We start from the raw sequence: 20224 nt of genomic DNA on the forward strand, positions 1-20224 counted from the left end.
GCAGGGCGCCCAGCAGAGCTCCTGCCACTGACCAGCTTCCCGCCTGGCTGCCCGTGGCTGTGCTAGGAGAGGCTGCTCCATGCGGGGCCACAGATGCTGCCTCCTATTGGAGGAGCCCATCTCAACTCCTGGCCTATGGGAGAAGGGAGGTTCCATCTGGAAAGCTCAGTGTCCATTCTTCTTGCCTTGGGGTTGTAGAAAGAATGAAAGGCTGGGATGTTCCAGGATCCCCGCTGCTGACTGCAGTCACCACTCCCACTAGATGCGGTTCCAGGAAGCAGCTGGACCTGGGTGAGAGCCAAGCGGGGTGACCAGGCTCTCCTTGTCCCTGTAGCCTCCTGTGCATCAGCCTGAGTCCCTGGGGATTGACAGGCCTCCCCTCCCTGCCCAGGCTGCCTGGTTGCTGACGGTGATGAGTGACAGCATTGAGTGCGCTGCGCTCCCTCTCCCAGGCTGCCTGGTTTCTGGCGGTGGTGAGTGACAGCATTGAGTCCGCTGCACTCCCTCTCCTTTCTCCTGCACTACGTTTTCCTTATTTGCTGACATTAACCGTCAAAGGACCTTGGAGAGCGGCCACCACACCAGCTTTATCCCGCAGCACAAAGACCAGTGGTTCAAGTGTGACGATGCCATTATCACCAAGGCCAGCATCAAGGACTTGCAGGACAGCGAAGGATGTGTCCTGTGGGGCGGGAGGAAGGCCCTGGGGCAGGGGAGGCCCCGTGGTGGCAGTGCTGCTTCCCCTCTGGTATAGCTGAGACCAACCCACATGTGAGCGTAGAACTGCTCGAAGGTGTTGACCTTCATTTGCTGAAGTATGAGGGCCTGCTCTGGATAGGATGCCAGCCCTGACGAGCTCGCAGGAGGGAGAGAAGGTGCCTGACTGAAGGCCCTCTCTGGAGGGGTTCCCTTACTGCAGAGAACACCTGGGCAGTTGTGTTTTTAACCGCATGACCTGGACACATCAGTTTTTTTTTTATCAGCTCCTCTCTTCTTTCCCAGTTTCATTCTTTCATGGCACAGAAACCCGTTGACCCTCCAGGGATCAAGGGGACCCCAGCCGTCAGGAACTCCCTGAGGCCTTTGCACTTCACCTTCAGAGCAACATGGACGCCCTCTTGAGAGGTTTCATCTGGAAGGCTCTGTGGTATACTGGACAGCCTTCAGGGCAACAAGGTGGATGTGGACTGGACCCCCGTGATCCTTGACAACAGCAGGCCCCACACAAGGGCAGGGCTGTCACGGGTGGGGAAGAGGCTGTGTGAGGTCGGGTGAGGCAATGGGTGACGTTGTGGCAGGTGGGGGGGTGGTGGTCAAGCTGTGGTGATGGGCAGGGCCAGTGCCACCAGCCAGCTACACACTTGTTCCTCCTTGGGGACTGAAAAGCCAAAACCTTCTGGCCATGAAATCAGGCCTGGCAGACCTGTGCAGAGTGCAGAGCATGCGTGCTTTTGTGTAGGGCAGGTTGTTCTGGCTTTCCCGTCTTAGGAATTAGATGCGAACATCCTCCCTCTCTCTGCCTCTGTAGGTACTTGCTGTTCGATCACAGTTCCTGGAATAGAGTAGACTTATCTGCAGCTGGTCAGAAAAAATGAAGGCAATGCATTGGCAAGCCTCACCAAGTGATACCCCCATCCACCCCCCACCTCCCGGCCTGGTGACGCTGTCTCCCATGCAGATGTGGCCCCTCTGCACCTGGGACCCGTGGGGTCAGGATAGACCGCACGGATGGGGAGGCTCCAGGAACTGCACTGAAGATGGATCAGGTGAGGGTTGTGCTCTGGGTGGGAGGAGCAATGTGCACCCATCACCAGGACATCTTCTGTGCTCCTCATAATATGGCGGAGGAGCGGGGTTGGGCGATGGGAGCCTCACAGCATGGAGTGACCTCTGCCTGGCATTCCCTAGCACTGGGTATGGAAAGGCCCCTGTCTGCTGTAAGATTATGGGTTCTTTAAGAAGTAAGTTGAAGACAGAGATGCAGTGTGCGGGACAGAAGACCTTGTTCATGACTTTTAGTGTTAAATACGGAGAGTATGGAACTCTTCGCCTCGGTTTTCTCAGCGGCTGTGAAGCAGCCCCCAGAGCTCTGCAACTGAGGACACTACATTGGGTTTCCAAGTGTGTCTGCTCTGCAGATAACTTAGTGTCAAGCTGCAGGTGGAAGCTTCTCACAGATTTCTAGAAACAGGCATTTTCTTTCTTTCTTTTTTTGTTTTTTGAGATGGAGTTTCATTCTTGTTGCCCAGGGTGGAGTGCAGTGGCACGATCTTGGCTCAGTGTAACCTCCGCCTCCTGGGTTCAAGTGATTCTCTCCTGCCTCAGCCTCCTGAGTAGCTGGGATCACAGGTACCTGGCCAATTTTTGTATTTTTAGTAGAGACGGTGTTTCACCACGTTGGCCAGGCTGGTCTCGAGTTCCTGACCTCAGGTGCACCTCGGCCTCCCAAAGTGCTGGGATTACAAGTGTGAGCCATCGCTCCCGGCCTAAAAAGGCATTTTCTCATCACTGCCCCTTTCCTCTCTTTTTCCACAGAGGTGAACTTCATACATGTAACACTAGCGAAGTGAGTGAATTACTGTTGATAGTGAAATTTAGATAGCTTCTCCTTTAGTCCTGAGAGCGAGTCTTGCTTTTAAATCGGTGCTGCTTATGTTTCCTCTGCCCTGTGCACCTGGCTCCCCTCTGGCCACGTTGGTGTCTGCTGGTGGCTGGCAGTGGGTGCAGTGAAGGAGTCAGGCTGCAACTCACAACGTGTCTCTGTCATCTCAGTCTGGAGAAAATGCAGCGTTGCTGGTGTCTGAGCGATCCTCCTCTCGTATTCTCCTTCTCGGCTTTCTGTCCCACTGCCTGGCTGCCGCTGCCTGGTGGCCAGTGTGTTGGTTGCAGAGCTGGAGTGGCCTCGGGTGGAGCCTGCGTCTTGTGGTGTCTGCCTCTGCTTTACATTTGGTGTACTTTCAGGCATAGTGGGGGTACAATGACATCATGACCAAACTTGTCAGCAGAGCCGAAAGAGGAAGCAGAAGGATGTGCGTTGTTCTTTGTAAGATATCTTGCGTGTATCTATGTATTCAAATTCAAACATGGTGGTTTGTCCATTTGTCCACTGTGAAATTGCAAACTAGGGACAAGGAGGAGGAAAAATACTTAATATAATTTATGAAACAACCGTGTCTCAAGCTGTGCTTGTCTGGGAGCCCTGTCTGCATCTGAACTGAGGGCTCTTCAGTCCTGCAGAGAATGGGATCCCCTGTTTCGGGGGTGGGCAGATGTTTTCATAGACAGCCAGGTAGCGAACACTGTCAGCTCTGTGGGCTGTATGGTCTCTGCCATAAACTACAGAAGTATGGCTGTATCTGGTACAACTCTTAGACACAGAAATCTGAATTGCATATAATGTTCAGTGTCAAGAAACTTCGATTTTTAAAAACTATTTAACAATGTGAAAATTATTCTTAGCTCACAGGCACAGGGAAGCTGGTGGGGACCACGTCCAGCTCTTTAGCTGGTTAGGCTGGGGAGGGGGCAGTGACAGAACTCACTGCTCAGTGGAGAGAACACCAGAACACAGGACACGACGACCATACCCGGCAGAACCATCACGTGCGGTAGAAGCCTTAGGGTACTCATGACATCAGTTCATTTTCTGTTGTTTTTCTGCATTTAAAGAATTCAAGAGGAAGCATACTTTAAAACAAGAATTATCAGAGAAATAGGATGGGCCCAGATTTTCAGAAGAGGCTCTACATGACCAAGTTCTGCTGTTTGTGTGACAGTGCTATAAAGATCTCTTTTGGGGGCAAGAGCTGTCTTTTAATCAGGAACAAATCTAATGAAAAAGAGAGTTGACTAAAGTTGGCCTGCAGGATTGGAAGCCGGGTAGTGCCTTTCTTGAAGGCTTGCCACCTCGGGTCACCCCGGTTTACAGGGGTGTCCTCTGAAGAGTGTGGAAGGCAGGTGTGAGGGCCTTGGGCCTTTCTGGTAGCTGCTGTGGTTTGGCCAAACCTTGCCTCCCCACGTCCCCCTGGGCCCCTTCCTGTCTCCTTATGGATTCAAGGGTGGCTGTTGCTCTGAGAACACTGGAACTGGGAAGAGAGATGGAGCTACATGCATTCCTGGTGGGCATTATTCTAAACTTTTGTATCCAAGTTAATCCCCTATTCACTGTGACATTGCCGTTTCTAGGTTCAGGAAATCTCTCCTTTTAGCTCCCGTTCTGGCTATGAAATTCAGGAAACCTGTTCTCCTGTTGCCCAGTAATCACCTCATGTAGGTGTAAATTGTGACAAAGTGTATCTGACCACTTAGGGACCCCCTGGGTGACCCCCCAACACATTCCCACCAGTGTATTAAAAATCACCTGCATGTCTGAGATGCTGGCTGTCCTTTCAGTGCTTCACAGGAAGTCAAATGGGCTTTCCTGCTTCAGATGCCTGAAGGGAATGCTTTGAGGTGGGTGATGTGTTGGGAGTGTGAGTGGCTTCCCTCCAGCCCCGGGGCCCTCCGTGGGGCTGGGCTCCCTGGCAGGCACTGGAACCTTCCTGGATGTTCCCTCTGGTGCCAGCACCACTGCAACATATAGACCCGAGAGCTGTTGTATTTTGGCTTGTTGTGTATGCTTTTCATTGTGTAAAATTGCTGTTCTTTAGACGGTTTGACTGCTTTGTTTACTGTAAGTTTGAAAATAAAAATTAAGAAAAAAATTCCAGTGACTGTGCTGTGGTTGGAGACTTTATTTACCAAGATGTTTGCCCCTTCTTTCCCCTCTCATTTTCAGGAGCCTTTTAACTCCTCCTCCTCCCCTAGTGGCTTGCAGTCTTTCCTATGTCATAATTAAGCTACACTTTATTCTGAAAACTGGCTGCTTCTCCTTTTATTGACACAAGCAGTCAAAGAGAGGGTGGCAGGAGGAAGAAGAGCCAGTGCAGACTGACCTGGATGGGGATGTCCCTGGTCTGAGTCAGTGGCCAGAGCTGCAGTCTCAATTTGTGCCCAAAGACTGGTTTGGGTGTCGAGAAGGCCATGCACTCACATTTCTTCCCTTTCTGTGACTGGCCTGCTGCTGCTGACCCTTGTTCCTTTTTTCATGGTCACGTGATGACATCCAGGAGTCAGGACAGCCATGGACCTTCAGACTTGGGTGTGCATGAAAGTCACGGGGGCCATTGATGTGCAGGAATCCTTGCCAGACTTGGATTGCAAGACCTGGGCTGTGGTATAGCAATGTGCATTTTGTAGCAAGCTCCCTGCATGATTGGAGAGTAGCAAATGGAGTGGAGAGAAAATGTGCACAGCTAGTTAAGTGCACGGTTCTGTGACAGGTCACAAGGCCATGGTGTATGTCTATGAAGTGCTCTCCTACCTGCCCCCACACATTTCCCCTGCCCTCAGTGAGTCAGGACTCTCCTGCTTGGCCTCATCTTCAGTCAGCCTCTGAGAGTTAAATAGCCCTCCCCCTCCATGTTCAGGTGCCTCTGTTGCAAACCTCTATGGCAAGTTATTTGACTTCCTTTACATGGAAACACTAAGGGGCACCAGAGAATGTCCCAGGTTCCAGACTTAATGCGGTCTCCATGTTAAATGCAACCATTTTTTGTGTGCCCTCTGGGAGGCTTCACTCTACATGGGCCCTAAGACCTTCAAACCAGTAAAGCTCCATTTCTCCAGGACAGAAATAGGAAAACTTTGTGACTGAGACATTTGGTACAATACAGGCCGGACAGGACAAGGCTTCTGTCCCAGGAGGGCTGATGACATGGGCTCCTGGAGCTGAGCTGCTGGGCCGGGGAGGGCCGGTCTGTCTCCCTCACAGATGGCCCAATGCCAGGGGATGCCCTTGAGGACCCTCGCTCCAGTTTGGCTGAGAATAAAAGAAACAGACATGGTCAGCATCTTCACCGAGCCCACCGGGGCCCCTTAGGGATGAGCCCCACAGGCCTGGGCCTCTGGCGTCCTCGGGGTCCCTGTGTGGCCCCCTGGTCTGTGACTGAGGACACCCCTGCAGGCTGCTGATCCCAGAGGGAGTGCTGTGTGCAGTCTGGGGTTGGGGAGCTTTTTGGAGTGGGGGAGCCTCAGGTCACTCCTGGTTCGGCAGCCCTGATTCATATCTCAGATGGAAGAGGCCTTCACTGTCACCCAGCCCGCTTGCCACCTCACATGGGGGCCTGTCTCCACAGTGGGTGAGAAGGCCCTGGGCACGGGGCCCCCTCTGCCCTCCAGGCTGTCCGCTCCATGCCGGGGCTGGACCCGTCCCACACCTGGCTGAACTCTTGTTTCTGGCTCTGGGCCGGGGGATCTTCCCATGCCCTCTGCCCATATCCTCTCTGGGCCAGGATCACTGATTCTCTTGTCTCCCGGGCTTGTTGTCTTGCCAGCCTTGGAGGGGCACTCGAGAGTGAGGGGTCCCTGCTGCTCTCTAAGGAGGTAGGAGTTGGGGCTTCCACAGATGGGTCCGACTGCCCCAGTGCTCTTCAGGGCCCTTCGAAGGGAAGAGGGGGACAAAGTGGAAAGTGGAGAAGGGGTATTGGGGAGGGTCCTGCCCACAGACCCCCAACCCGTTTGCCCAGCATCCAGCATGTCCAGCACACATGTGCTCAGCACCTGCCCTGAGGACCAGCAGACCCATGTGACTGTCTTTGAGTAGAGGAGGAAGAAGAAGTGCAGAAGGAAGCTCCAGGTAGTGTCACTGGCGGAGGGTGTCTAGGTTCTTGGCGTCTTGAACAAAGAATTGGACAAAATGGACAAACAAAGCCAGGAAGGGATGAAGGGATTTATTGAAAATGAAAGTACATTCTACAGTCTGGGCGAGGGCCCAAGGATGGGGGCTCAAGGGCCCCGTTACAGAATTTTTGGGAGTTTAAATATCCTTTAGAGGATTCCATTGGTTACATGGTATATGCTTTATGTAATGAAGAGGATGAATTAAAGTTACAAAGTCATTTACTTGGTGTACACCCTATGGAGAGGATATTTGCTGTTGTAGCTGAAGTGTGAATCGGCCTATGTTCCCTGCCTCCAGTCCCTATTTTCCTGCCTCATTTTCCCCCTGAGAGATGTGATTCCCATAAATCTATGTGGGAGGCAGAAGGACCAATGGTCTTTCTTCTGTTACTGCTTCATGCTGGCTTGGGGCATAGTCCCTACCTGTTGGCGATCACAGAACTCTCGCCCTGCTCTGTCTAGTGGAGGCAGAGTAGCTCCTTGATGGCCAGGGGTGGTGTCTTCACCTGGAACTGGCTAGAACCTTTGTTGCATAACTATCTGAAACTTGATGATCTCTAGGCGAGAGGAAATGAATTTGGTTAAAAGATTTAATGGGAACTTCAGGGGATGGATATCTATGTTGTCAGGAATGTTTGTTATAGAGATTTGCAGGAGAAAAAACAAAACCGGGTCTGTTCTAGAATCCATGTGTTTCCTTGAACTCTGAGCATCAATAACTCCCTTTTGGCTTGGTTGGGTCTGCTGGGGCCTAGTGCATGATCTTAGTCTAAAACAATAGCATCCCATAATTTTGTTTAAAAATATTCCCCCTTTTTGGTCAGATTCTCTCTTAGGTGAGAGTGTGGCCAAAACTTAGGGCCTTAGCACCACTCTCAGTTACCATCATTTTGGGTTTCTGGTCTCAGCACTTCATTGATAGGTTGCGGTGTCCTCAAGGTTGCACATTTCTTTCAGCTCTTGTCATTCCAGTTGAAGAGAGACCATATGACGTTCTAGAGATGGCTGCATGCAAGCAATAAAACCTTCGAGGGAATCCAGTGCACCAGGGAGACTATTCTCATGACTATTGGGAGGATAGTACAAAGAGTTTGGAGTATGGTCCTTACCCAGGGTCTCCATAAGTCAAACCTCCTAAAATCAGATAGAGCAAAGAATGAGCTAGATAAAGAGTCTACTCACTTAATAAGTAGTCTCTTTGTTAATCCCCTGCCACTGAATTTCCATAATTTTCACCTGATGTATTTTTCCATAGGCCACAAGTGCCAGCAGCGGAACAGACACTTCTTGTTCAGCTAATTCTATTATAACTTTTACAAGAGAATTTAAAGTTTGTTGTGTCCTTTACTGTATAATTTGCTCTAGAGTCTATCACGAGGGATACATTTCTAATCATTGCTTCTTTTACTTTAAACCATGGAAAAAGGACCTAACAAACGATGCCCTTCTAGAAGAGTGAAGACCTCCTGGCAGTGTTCTTTTTAACCCATGATGTGGGTTAAAAGGAATGAATCAATGTTTTGTTTATAACTGAATACGAGGCAATGTATGTACCATTAAAGTTTTGTACCTACATTAGGCCTTCATCTTTTATCTATCAAAGTATAAGTTTTTCCATGTATAGGGCTGGCTGTAAACTTCCTCACAAATAAAACTATACCCAGTAAGTGCACATAACAGACTGACTCCCTTTTCACTTCTATTGTTTATAGAGGCATAAGCAAGAAAAAATATTCAAAGAAAAGAGTTTCATGATAATAGAAGTCTTAATCTGTGAACGTGGAAAAAGCAGTTCACATCAAGGATGCCGTCTTCTTCTGGGGAGAAACTTTCCTGGCTAGTTTTACCTTAAGGATTTCAACGGGTGTACAGTTCCAAGAGTGATGAGGGACGCTTCTCAGTTGTGAGATTATGAACCCAAAGTTCAAGGTCCTGAAGTTTTGTAAGAGTGTGGATGGCAAGGACAGTTTTTCTTTGACGTTCTCAGAAGATCCAAACCATAAAAAGTTTTCTTTACCAGATGAAACTACACTGTAGCATAATAATCTGCTGTGAAAACATTAGCCCTCTGGCATGGGAAAGCTTTTTCTTTCTTTTTTTTTTTTTTTGAAACAGAGTCTTGCTGTGTCACCCAGGCTGGAGTGCAATGGTGTGATCTCAGCTCACTGCAACCCCTGCCTCCTAGGTTCAAGTGATTCTCCTGCCTCATCCTCCTGAGTAGCTGGGATTACAGGCACCCAACACCATGCCCGGCTAACTTTTTGTACCTTTAGTAGAGACAGGGTTTTGCCATGTTGGCCAGGCTGGTCTCGAACTCCTGACCTCAGGTGATCCTCAGCCTCCCAAAGTGCTGGGATTACAGGCGTGAGCTACCTTGCCTGTCCAGGAAAGCTTTTATACAACCAGAAAACATGCACTGAAAATAACAATTGAGCGAAATCCCTTTATAAAATGTTCAAATGACCCACCAGGTGACCAAATGTACCTGAAGCTTTAATTGTTTTCCCATGAATATAGAGCCAAACATTGGTTATAAACTATTTTAGTAATTTATAAGTTACTACATGCATGTATTCACTTTGGATTATTTTATCTTTTCCATGATGAGTCATGGAACGCAGAACTTTTAATAATAAAAGCTTTAAGGACTCAAAAAGGACAAGGTGGTCATCCTGGTTCTCCATGAGTCCATGCTTATTAACATCAGATGTATATCCTCTTGAATACCAGTTATTTTTCTAAATTAGGTGCATAGCACTGATAACTGATGAGTTATCAAAGGTAATTTGACTTAAGCTGTGAATTTATTCAAATTGTATATCTAAACAATTTCAGTATCAGCTGGTTTAACATGAAAATATGACTTTTCTGGGTATTTAATTTTTTTTGTTCTACTTGGGTAGAACAAATTTCCCTTATATAAGGAAATTTAGTTATTTCTGTGGTTTACAGTAACTTAACACAATAACCATAATGATAATTGGTAGCATATACTTACACATTAGAATTTTAGAAATCCCATATAATTTTGGAATATATATTAGTATTATTCACAAAAATATAACCTAAAGAAGATTGAACATCATTTTGGCAATCCCGTATACCTAACCATGTCAAATAATCTTTTTTACTTCTTTTCCAGATGTTTTCAAGGACCCCCCTGATCCATTCAAAAAACTAGGCATTAGGAAAGAAAATTTTTAAACTGAAGTTTAATTTTGGAATTCCAGATTACCATAAATTATTTATTTTGCCAAAATTATAACTCAGAAATTTTAAAGAAGCAAAAAACTTTTATAATCTTTTACAAAAAATTCTACTGTTCTTATACACCTTGCATGTAAAACTGTTTCTAGTAGTCTTAATTACGTGTTATAATGGTGACTCTCAGCAATTTTAATTTTAATGGGAAACCTGGTAAGTTATGTTCTGATAAGGTTTGACTATTTCCAGCATTAGCTAGGGGCGTGGCCAACTCCACATGTCCTCAGGCCTCACCTGGAGGAAAGCAGACAAGTTAAACAATTTTCAAAAGCTAAAGAAGCAGTTTATGACCTTAAAGCATTTAGCAAACCTAATATTTGAACATAACTTAGGCCACCTGTTTACATTTTGAAGACATTTGTATTTTACCAATAATCTTTAAAACTGTCTTTATTTCCCAAAGATTACTCAAGTCACATGAACTAAAGGAAAGGCATTACATTTTTCACTTTTCTGACAAAATATTTGATTTAAGCTCTTATTATTATTAAACCAATTAAAGCTCTTTTATATTAATTAAAACTTTACAGAGGAGATAAACCGTGACTTTTACTATTTGTTTAACCAGTTTGTACAGAGAGAAAGAGGCCAGTGACTGGCTGGTAAGAAATTCTTACCCTTTTGCCAGCATGCCACGTTTCTGGGTTCTCTCTCCCTGACCAGCCCTAGTTGACCTCTCTTGACTGTATGCAAACAAACACATTGCCATGAATTAAGAATATTCACAAATCGTTTACAAATTTTGGAGAAATTAGGCAGAGAGAGAGAGAAATGTGACTCAAATTCTATTTATTAGAGTATACTCAACACACTTAAAGTATCAGGGAGCCTAGAATCCAAAAAATTATTTTAAGGATAGGAAGCTGGTGTGCTCCATTAACTCCTGTGGTCCAATAAAGGCAGCATAGAAATTCCAGATAAATGGAACACATAATGATTTGCTAGAAATGCATAGGAAACAAAATAACTATTCACAGAACCAAGTAAAAGCCTTCCACTAGGAACTAAAAAAAAAATTGGTTATATATATATGCATACACATACACATACACACAAAGCTAGAGGAGAATAAACGCAAATGAATGAAAACTAGAAGCAGAAACAAAAAACAGGAGACCAACCCTAAATTTTCCTACTCAGTATACCTTGGAGGCTACAGTGTTACCTACCCCCAAAACCTACATATTACATATTTTATTCCTGATACAAAAGTTAATATCCTTAAGTTCATCAATATTATTATAAATTCTGTGCAATCAAGAAATTCACTTTAGGCACATGACCAACAAGTACTCCAGCACTATCCAAGCAAAGTGGTAAACAGCATGAAGCAATGCAAGCATGGATGTGAAATTTGGCTCCACACTCAATCCAGCTTCATGCTTAACTATATTTAAAAAAGAATTGCCAAACTGCTGATTCATTTCTTTATAATACTTTTATTTTACTTTAATCAAGACTTGGCTTTAACAATGAAAGTGTTAATTAGCCAAGTATCTCCAATTCTGTATCAGGTTTTGAAGAATGTTTTATTATTTAAACTTTTTTCGCATCTTTCTCCCCTACTTAATGATTCCTTACTACATTGTTTCATAAATAACCTTTTCAAAACTGTAATTTGAACTAACTTGTAGATAACTTCTGAATTAGACAAAATTATTCTTTTTTTTCACCTATAACATAACCCTTTCTAGCATATTTTGTATACAGAAGTATGTGTTAACTAGAATTTTTATTCTTAGTCACCTAAAACTTCAGTGAAACCCTAAAAAGCAAGAAATCCTGAACTATCAGATATGGACATTTATAGATAAAAACAACTCCACAACCTTTGCCCAGAGTGTTTCTGAGAGGGACGTTCCCCCTGGGTCTTCTCCAGGACCAAGGCGCCAGAGTTCTCTTGTTCTTTTTCAGTGACCCAGGAAAACGAAGCTCCCTCCTATATTGATAGCTGGGAACTGTGGAGTCTGCCATCCCTCCTCTCGAGACAGGGTCTCCACTAGCACAGATATTGCTTTGGATCAATAGATCATTTTTTCCCCAAACCAAACACCCTCCTTGCTTGGCTGGTTTTGTTCCTAAGGCAGCTTCACTGGTGAGAGTGAGTGAGGATTGAAGTAGAATACAGCAGTCACCAGATGTCTTGCTTCCTACAGAAAATGATATCTTCGTGGTCCCTGAATGATCCCAGGAGGCTGATCCTATAAAGACGTCTGGTCCCTGACCCCATTGGCCTCCAGGTGCCCAGAACAGCCTATCGTGGGCCTTCACCCTCGGCAGGTGGACGTTGTTGTCTCAGCTAAGGTTGAGAACTACCAACCTGGATAATTTGAGCAAAATATTGAGGACCAAATAAATATGGCTGGGAGAAACCTTGTCCTCATCCATCTCCTTTATTCCAAAAATAAATTTTGGGAAGTTTCCAAAATCATATGTAATATGGTAAGATGTTTGAACTTTTATGGGATCAGGGAGAGGGGAAACTTTAGAAAGAGGGGAGGGCTCTCAGAGAGGGTAATGTCCAAACTGAGGATTCCAGGATAAGGAACATCCCCCCTGACCTGAGTGAGAAAGGAGGAAATAGCATTCCTGGCAGAGGGAAAAGCCAGCCAAAGCCCTCAGGGCAGGAATGAGAAGTGGAGGACTTCTCTGAGAATAAGCTTCATATGGTGTGGGACAGTGGGCCCTGGAGAGTCAGGAGGGCTGAGGTTGAAAGGACACCAGGGCCAGGCCGTGTAGAGCTTGAAAGCTTCCCTGCACCAAATGGAGATTTCATTCTGATCGTGTTCAGCATGGTTTTCAGCAATGAGGAGATGTAATCTGACTGATGTTTGCAAACATTGCTCTGGCTTCCAGTTGCCACCTAGGAGTAGAAAATCAGAATGGGCCTCACTCCTCTGGTAACAGTAAAACAACGGATAATCTACAAGATCATACCTTTCCCTGAACCTATCAGAAGCTGAAGACACAGGGCAAACACTCAGCCTGAGGCTGAAGGAAGGCAGGAGCCTCTGAGGAGAGGAGGTGTGAACACGGCTCCCTGTGGCCAAACATGAGAAGGAGACAGCCCTGCCACACAGGTGGGGAAGACTGGCTCAGTCGATGCCTTTAAAGAATCACTGAAGGCTGTGTGTGAGTCAGCATGCAAGTGTGGACCTCCTGGGATTTTTGGACAGTGGAGTTCACACTCGCTTGCAGGTGCTTCTCTATAGATGGTCACTGAGCCTTCCTCACACATGAATGTATTGGGCACAGAGTGGGAGACCAGAGAGAGCCTCCCACAACAGTGCCAGCCTGGGGCAGGGGAGCAGCTGCCACTGCAAGAAATGCACAAAGCTCTTCCAGACTATTCTTCCAGAACAACAACAACAAAAAAGCCATACCTTCCGGGGAAAGGGCAGCAAACCCTGCTGGCCTCAGGCTGCAGGAAAAATCCCACTGAGGTTGGTGGTGTGAAAGGAAAATAAATCTTGGTGCCCCAGAATCACTAAGCTAAAAGGAAAAGTCAAGCTGGGAACTGCTTAGGGCAAACCTGCCTCCCATTCTGTTCAAAGTCACCCCTCTGCTCACTGACATGAATGCATATCTGATTGCCTTATTTGGAGAGGCTAATCATAAACTCAAAAGAATACAACCATTTGTCTCTTATATACCTATGACCTGGAAGCACCCTCCCTGCTTTGAGTTGTCCCATCTTCACCTTGAGTTGTCTCACCTTTCCAGACTGAACCAATGTACCTCTTACACATATTGATTGATGTCTTAAGTCTCCCTAAAAGGTGTAAAACCAGGCGCTGACCCTACCACCTTGTGCACATGTCATCAGAACTTCCTGAGGCAGTGTCATGGGTGCTCATCCTCAACCTTGGCAAAACAAACTTTCTAAATTAACTGAGACCTGTCTCAGATTTTTGGGGTTCACACTGGGAAGGAAAAGAAAAACCTCCACTGCAATTGCAGGCAGGAAATTGTCCCAGTCCATTAGAGTGCCCCTCCTCCTGGGGAAGGAAGGATGGATAAAAAAGCCTCATTCTCTGGACTCTGGAACACTGGGCCTGCCTCATACTGAGACTGGAACAAAATGACAGACAGTGGCCCTGACCCCACACCAGGTCAGCAAGCACCAGGTAACAAGTAATAGCAGTCTACAGCAAGGGACAGCCAAAAAATGTGGATGGGCACACAGGGAAGGTACAAAGCTGAGGATGGAGCATGAATATTGTGAGCCCAGCCCTTACCAGGAACCCAGTAGCACTAGGGGGATTTGAAGCCAGTGGTGCACTGAACTAAAATGGCAACAGCAAAACCCAGACCCAGTTCAACTCATCACTAGATCAACTCAACCCCTCACACCAGCAGGTAGTAGAAGGAAAGGCATGCCCATTTCCAGGCATAAATACTTCTTGCTTCAGTCTCTACTGTCTTACACATGTCAAACGTTCAATCAAAGATCACAGGACACACAAGAGCAACTAAAAACACTATCAGGAGAAAAATCAATCAACAGAACCAGACTCAGGTGGACCACACACATGAATAGATGGGGAATGTCAACTGAGAGATGGAAGCTGTAAAGAAGAGTCTAACGGGAATGCCAGAAGAAAAAAAAGTGATGGTAGCAGAGACGAAGTATGCATTTGACAGGCCTATCAGTAGACTCAACCCTGTAAGAATTAAAGAAAAAGGAAAGAAGCACGAAAGGTGGCTTGGCAGTTAAGGACAGGTTTATTTTAGAGAAAACGAACTTGAGAGGGGCTTTTGGATGAGTTAGGTTGGAGGCACTTTTTTTTACAGACTAAGAGTGTTTAAGGATTTAGGGTAGGAGAGTTTATTGGAGGCTTGGACTCTTGTGTTTTTTTTGTGTGTGTTTATTTGTGGGGGGAGAGTTGTGAGTTTGTTTCCACACATTTTTTTTTTTTTTTTTTTTTTTTTTTTTGCAGCTGCAGGCCTACCCCCTGAGTTTGCGATTAGCTTCCCTAGCTTAGTGCACCTGAAGGGAAAGGAATGTGCTTATTAAGGCCCACTGTTTTACTGGGCCCATTGTATGAGAGTGAAGTTTGGCAGTTACCCAAGAGACTTTCCCCTACTTTCCTCTGTGAGCTGTGTTATCTCTGTTTTACTGTTTGCTCTTTCTGGTTGATAGTAGTTAGAAGGGAAGTGATTTCCTTGAAATGCCTGAGGCTAGAAAGGGAGCTAGGATTTAAAGTGATGGTGTTTGTCTGAAATGATGGTGTTCCTGCTCTGTCAAACACAACTGAAGAACAAAGCAGTGAATGTAAAGGTTGATTGAAATTACCTAAACTGTGACAGAGGGAGACCCTGTTTCAAAACAATAAATAAATAAATAAACAAACAAACAACCTAAACTGAGACACAAAGAAAAGAGTAAAAACAAGACAAAACAAAAAAATAGGGCACCAAAGCTGTGGGACAACATAAACAGTTTGGAGAGATGATGGTCAACAGTTTTTTTTGTTTTGTTTTTTGTGACAGAGTTTCACTCTTGTTGCCCAGGCTGGAGTGCGATGGCACGATCTCTGCTCACTGCAACTTCCCCCTCCTGGTTCAAGTGATTCTCCTGCCTCAGCCTCCCGAGTAGCTGGGATTACAGGTGCCCACCACCACGGCCAGCTAATTTTTGTGTTTTTAGTAGAGACAGGATTTCACCATGTTGGTCAGGCTAGTTTCAAACTCTTTACCTCAAGTGATCCCCCTGCCTTGGCCTCCCAAAGTGCTGGGATTGTAAGCGTGAGCTGCCGTGCCTGGCCACCAATAGTCAGCTCAATTTCTTTACTTATTGTGTCATGGATCTGTATTTATTACTGGACAGAGACCACAATTTGAATAGCAGTGCTCTAAGGACAGTGTTTGTGAGCTATAGGGGAAATTCTTTTGACAGTACTCAGCTTGGATGATTTTTTTGCTCTCTTCAAGTTAAAGCTGTCTGTAAAATTCTTCTCCTAATAACAATAGTATATAGAAAAAACATACATATGTATATGTATATATAGAAGATGATTTTAAGCTGGTGTGGCTCACCAGTATTTGATCTTTGTGTGAACTGATGTGATGGCAAATGATGACAACCATGACTGAATCAAGGCTGTGAAGTGCCAAGAAGTTGGTGTTTACTCTTTCAAGACTGGTTTCCATATTGAGAGGGACAGAACTCTGTATTAACCTCAGGGACACTTCAGTGTATTCATCCAAGAGTTTGTCATCTGTGTCACAAACTCCATGTTTAACTATCATTCTGGCTGGAAAGAGAGAGAAGAAAGTCTCTGTCTGGAGTCAGGATAGACGAGTTCATGCTGCAGGAACATGTAGTCCCAAATCTAAGTGGCCTAAAATCCCAATGGGTTGTTTCTCCTTATGCTCCTTAAACCAAGACAGCAAGGGGCTGTGTATTGTCACATTGTGTCATTCAGGGCCCAGGTTGGTGGGGAGTCCACCGTCTCCTTACTCTGTCTTCTCAACATGAGGCTTCAGGGTTTGTATCAGCAGAAGAAGGGAGCATGGATAATTAAGCACCAGTTCTTAACTGCTTTGACTCATAAGTAATTCACATAATTACACAGTTTCTTCATAATTCAGCAGCCAAAGGAAATTATGGGGCCATGCATAACATTAACAGTCTGGGAAGTATAATGTTCCTGTGTCCTGGGAATAGAGGCAGTGGAGGGGTTCGTGAGTTCTAGAAATGTCAGTCAATATTTTTTTACTGCTCTGCCTACGTCTACGTTTTATACTCATGCTGTTATTCTTACACTGCCACCAGGGAGATTTTTCTAAAATGCGAATCTGTCATGAATCTTGCTTGAAATCTACCATGGATCCCTGTTTACAGGATGAAAGCTGAATTCATAACTTAAAAAAATTCCTTCAGAATCAGATCTGTCTTCAACAGCCCTGTCTCACCCACAGTCCACCCTTCAGTTCTATTGAACCATCTACTTGCAATTTCCTGACAGTCTTTTTCTTGTCTCTACACCTTTCCACCTGCTATTCACTCATACCAAGTTTCATTCTCTTTGGTAAACCTTATGTATCAGTCTGTGTTCAGTAAAGAGACAGAAACCACATATTTGAACAAGACAAACTTAATAAGTAAAGGCTTGTTTACTAGAGAAAAGTGATTAACTACTCAGAGAGGCCAAAGAGGACTTTAAGGAGCTATAACTTGTAGGCTGGAGGTAGAGTAAACAAAAAAGAAACTTAGGACCAGAGGGTCTCCCTGCTTCAATCAAGGCTGAGATGCAAACTTCTTGGAAGACAGCATGGCTTCCAAGTCTTCAGATGGAGAAGAAACTTCCCAGGGTGCAGGTGGCACTGGTCTCTAGAAGTGGTCCGCTGTTGTTGGAGGGTGTGAGCCGAGCAGAACTGGTCTGTAGATGTGGCCTGCCATTGCTGGAGGGTGTGGGTGGATGTGGCTGCTGGTGGAGGGAGTGGCCTGAGGGCAGAACTGGAACTCTACCATGAGGCCACCGGGCTCCCATGCTGAATAATTAATAATAATAATAATAATAATAAGAGTAATAATAAAAACATTAGAAGATGAGAACCTGAAACTGAGGTGTCTTCCTGTTAACTTTGCCTTTTAAGGTCACTCCAGTGCTGTCTTTTGGTGAAGCTTAAAATTCTTCCAGCTGAGAAAAGAGAAACGTTTGCAGAGTCTCACAAAGCAGAGTGAAGAAGAGTTGATTTGGAGCTGAGAGCCAATAAACAGATAACTCACACACCGTAACAATAATGATAGTTGATTTAATGTATACCCATGCCAGGTGCTGTGATACAATTATATGTCTGTAAATGTGTAAGTATATGTAGCTTTAAATTTTATAACAGCCCTGTGAGATAGATATTATTACCATGTGACACGTGAGAAAAATGGTCCAGCTTTGTCTGGGCATCAAAGCTGTGCTCTTGTCCACTCTGCTATCCTGATTTTCCTTTCCTCTCTTTGGAAAGTTAAATATTCCCTCTTGTCTTCCCCCTTGTGACATGAGCAGGCCTGTTTATTTATTTAGTTATTTGAGATGGAGTTTGCTCTCTCTTCCGGACTACAGTGCAGTGGTATGTTCTCAGCTCACTGCAATCTCTGCCTCCTGGGTCCAAGTAGTTCTCCTGCCTCAGCCTCTTGAGTAGCTGGGATTACAGGTGCCCACCATCATGCCCCACTAATTTTTGTATTTTTAGTAGAGATGGGGTTTCACCATGTTGATCAGGCTGGTCTCAAACTCCTGACCTAATGTGATCCACCCACCTCAGCCTCCCAAAGTGCTGGGATTACCGATGTGAGCCACTGCACCTGGCCAGTACTTATGTATAATATTACCATTTTTGTTTCATTTTGCCATGGGAAATGAGAATTTTTAATGTTTGTTTTGTTCTCGAGCACTCTATCCCTGGACACAGACCCCCACGAGAAGCCAAATAATTGTCAGAGGTTGCTTTGTGAGTATGGAACCAGAGCATGGGGGTTGGCTGATGTGAAGAGTTAATGGTTTTAGGGAAGTTAATGGTCTCTAGCTACGACGGTGCAGGTCTTCTTATGGGATTGCAATATTTGAAGTCATTGCTAAGGCTCCTCCTTCACCGAGAAAGCTTGCATGGTCCCTATTGATGCTTCTGCAACCTTTTTTTCTATGCTCCAACGCCTGACCAACCTGTTTTTGATTTCTTCTGAAATGTTAAGACTGGCCGGGTGTGGTGGCTCACGCCTGTAATTCCAGCACTTTGGGAGGCTGAGGTGGGTGGATCACTTGAGGTCAGGGGTTCGAGACCAGTCTGATTAACATGGTGAAACCCCATCTCTACTAAAAATACAAAAAAATTTAGCCAGGCATGGTGGCATACGCCTGTAATCCCAGCTACTCGGAAGGCTGAGGCCCAGGAGGTGGAGGTCACAGTGAGTCAAGATCATACCACCTTGGCCTCCCACAATACTGGAATTACAAGTGTGAGCCACTGCTCCTGGCTGCAGGCCAGTTTATATGGAGTTTGTCCAGGAGTACCTAGAAAGCAGGAACTGTGTTTTTCTATTCATTTTCGGTTTCAAATGCCTATGATTAGTGCTTGGTGCCTAACAGGCACTTAAATGTCCACCAAAAGAACAACTTGTTGGATGTTTTATCTTTGCAGTTAATGCCAATGAGGCAAGTAACTCTGGAAACACGTCTGTAGGTGCTTAATAAATCCGTTGCATTCAGTTGAGTATTTGCTATTGGATTGAGCAAGTCAGCTCTTGTTGAGTCTTGGGAATAGGGAAAACTGGAAATTCCTTTTTTTATTTTTATTTTTTGTAGTTTGGTTTATTTATTAATATTATAAAATGTTAAAAAAATTCTATCAATTTCAAATATCTTTGATATGTTTTTGTGTTTAACAAAGCTTTGATTTCCTTCAAAATAATGGCCCACAGCATAATAGCACCATTTGGTTCACACTCATGGATAGATTCTATTCTTGACCATTCCGTTAAATTTCTTTTAGATTCACATTCTATCTTTTTTAGTTATTCAAGTAGAAAACTTTGGAGTCATCCTCAACACCTCTCTTTTTCTCATATCCCTCATCCAATTTATAGCATGTCCTATTAGTTCTACCTTCAAAATACACTCAGAATCTGGCCATTTTACACAACGTCTGACAATGCCAACCTGATCCAACTTCCCATTGTCTATTCCCTGTGTTATTTTTAAAGTGTCCTAACTAGTCTCCTTGCTTCCTTTTTTGCCATCTACAGCCTGTATTCCAATCAAAAGTCAAAGTGATACTTTTAGGTCTATTATCTTGCTCTTAGTTTTCTAGCTTGTCTCTTCTGTATTCCTTCATGCCTATTTTGCTGCCGTTTGTATTAATCTAGATTGTGTTATTCAATTTGTCTCCTCCATTAACCTGTTTATTGTATCTTTTAGTGTCATTTTGTTAGTGGCTGCAAAATAAATTACAAAACATATCTTTATTACAGTTTGTTTGCATTAGTAATTAGTGCTTTTCCTGCATCCTGAACAATGCAGAAAATTTGCAAAAGTTTAATTCCATTTGCCCTCAACCTCACCTTGTTTGCTATGGTTGTCATTGATTTGACTTCTGTTATACAGCTCACATGACATTGCTATTATTGTTTCTCTAAATGATCAATAATCTTAAATTTACCCACATACTTTCCTTTTCTGGCATGTACTCCCTCTTGCATTTCCATGCTTCCATCTAGGAACATGATCTTTTAGCCTGAAGA

At 44.8% G+C, this 20224-nt stretch overlaps 1 long non-coding RNA gene across 1 annotated transcript; it reads left to right on the forward strand.

Annotated features, from left to right (window-relative positions):
* Nucleotides 1-34: 34 nt before the first annotated feature.
* LOC139362818 (uncharacterized) lies at nucleotides 35-17927 on the forward strand. The gene is made up of 5 exons (XR_011622241.1): nucleotides 35-291; nucleotides 1003-1176; nucleotides 1529-1766; nucleotides 12141-12426; nucleotides 17587-17927. It is a non-coding gene; the product is annotated as an uncharacterized lncRNA (long non-coding RNA).
* The last annotated feature ends 2297 nt before the right edge of the window (nucleotides 17928-20224 follow it).

This window comes from Macaca nemestrina, chromosome 4 (genome assembly GCF_043159975.1).
Source record: "Macaca nemestrina isolate mMacNem1 chromosome 4, mMacNem.hap1, whole genome shotgun sequence".
NCBI lineage: Eukaryota > Metazoa > Chordata > Mammalia > Primates > Cercopithecidae > Macaca > Macaca nemestrina.